General features: G+C 41.3%; 1 non-coding gene across 1 annotated transcript; it reads right to left on the bottom strand.

Moving 5' to 3' along the window:
• Window positions 1-204: 204 nt before the first annotated feature.
• Window positions 205-312, bottom strand: LOC148581821 (small nucleolar RNA R71). Its single transcript, XR_015899022.1, has one exon. It is a non-coding gene; the product is annotated as a small nucleolar RNA R71 (small nucleolar RNA).
• Between the last annotated feature and the right edge of the window lie 1504 nt (window positions 313-1816).

Here is a 1816-nt window from a genome sequence, read left to right as displayed (position 1 = left end):
TTCTTAACTAAATTCTTGCAGATCTGTGATACTGTTAAGACCAATGGGGTTGACTCCGAGGTCTACAGGCTTATGCTTTTCCCGTTTGCTGTAAGAGACAGAGCTAGAATATGGTTGGATTCTCAACCTAAAGATAGCCTGAACTCTTGGGATAAGCTGGTCACGGCTTTCTTAGCCAAGTTCTTTCCTCCTCAAAAGCTTAGCAAGCTTAAAGTGGATGTTCAAACCTTCAAACAGAAAGAAGGTGAATCCCTCTATGAAGCTTGGGAGAGATATAAGCAACTGACCAAAAAGTGACCTTCTGACATGCTTTCAGAATAGACCATCCTAGATATATTCTATGATGGTCTGTCTGAATTATCAAAGATGTCATTGGACCATTCTGCAGGTGGATCCATTCACCTAAAGAAAATTTCTGCAGAAGCTCAGGAACTCATTGACATGGTTATAAATAATCAGTTTATGTACACTTCTGAAAGGAATCCTGTGAGTAATGGGACGCCTCAGAGGAAGGGAGTTCTTGAAATTGAGTTCCTGAGCTCAGAATAAAATATTGACTCAGCAAGTCAATATGATTTCTCACAGTCTGAATGGATTGCAAGCTGCATCCAACAGTACTCAAGAGGCATCTTCTGAAGAAGAAGCTTATGATCCTGAGAACCCTGCAATGGTAGAGGTGAATTACATGGGGGAACCCTATGGAAATACCTATAATCCCTCATGGAGAAATCATCCAAATTTCTCATGGAAGGATCAACAAAACCCTCAACAAGGCTTTAATAATGGTGGAAGAAACAGGTTTAGCAATAGCAAGCCTTTTCCATCATCCACTCAGCAACAGACAGAGAATTCTGAGCAGAATCCATCTAGCTTAGCAAATATAGTCTCTGATCTATCTAAGGCCACTTTAAGTTTCATGAATGAAACAAGGTCCTCCATTAGAAATTTGGAGGCACAAGTGGGCCAGCTGAGTAAAAGAGTCACTGAAACCCCTCCTAGTACTCTTCCAAGTAATACAGAAGAGAATCCAAAAAGAGAGTACAAGGCCATTACCTTACTTGGTGTGGCCGAACCCAAAGAGGAGGAGGAGGACGTGAATCCTAGTGAGGAAGACCTCCTGGGACGTTCAGTGACCAACAAGGAGTTTTTCTTTGAGGAACCAAAGGAATCTGAGGCTCATCTAGAGACCATAGAGATTCAATTGAACCTCTTTTTACCATTCATGAGCTCTGATGACTGTTCATCTTCTGAAGAAGATGAAGACATTACTGAAGAGCAAGTTGCTCAATATTTAGGAGCAATTATGAAGATGAATGCCAAATTATTTGGTAATGAGACTTAGGAAGATGAACCTCCCTTGCTTACCAATGAACTGAATGCATTGGATAGGCATAAATTACCTCAAAAGAAACAGGATCCTAGTAAATTCCTAATTCCCTATAACATAGGCACCATGACCTTTTGAGAAGGCTCTGTGTGACCTAAGGTCAGGAATAAACTTAATGCCACTCTCTGTAATGGAGAAACTTGGGATCTTTGAGGTGCAAGCTGCCAGAATCTCATTAGAAATGGCGGATAACTCAAGAAAATAGGCTTATGGACAAGTAGAGGACGTGTTAGTAAAGGTTGAAGGCCTTTACATCCCTGCTGATTTCATAATCCTAGACACTGGGAAGGATGAGGATGAATCCATCATCCTTGGAAGACCCTTCATAGCCACAGCAAGAGCTGTGATTGATGTGGACAGAGGAGAGTTGGTCCTTAAACTGAATGAGGACTACCTTGTATTTAAGACCCAAGGATCTCTTTCTGTAAC

The sequence above is a fragment of the Arachis ipaensis genome, chromosome B10 (assembly GCF_059453495.1).
Source record: "Arachis ipaensis isolate K30076 ecotype BB chromosome B10, ASM5945349v1, whole genome shotgun sequence".
NCBI lineage: Eukaryota > Viridiplantae > Streptophyta > Magnoliopsida > Fabales > Fabaceae > Arachis > Arachis ipaensis.
The sequence above is the reverse complement of the archived record's forward strand: the minus strand, read 5'-3'. Positions and strand labels throughout refer to the sequence as shown.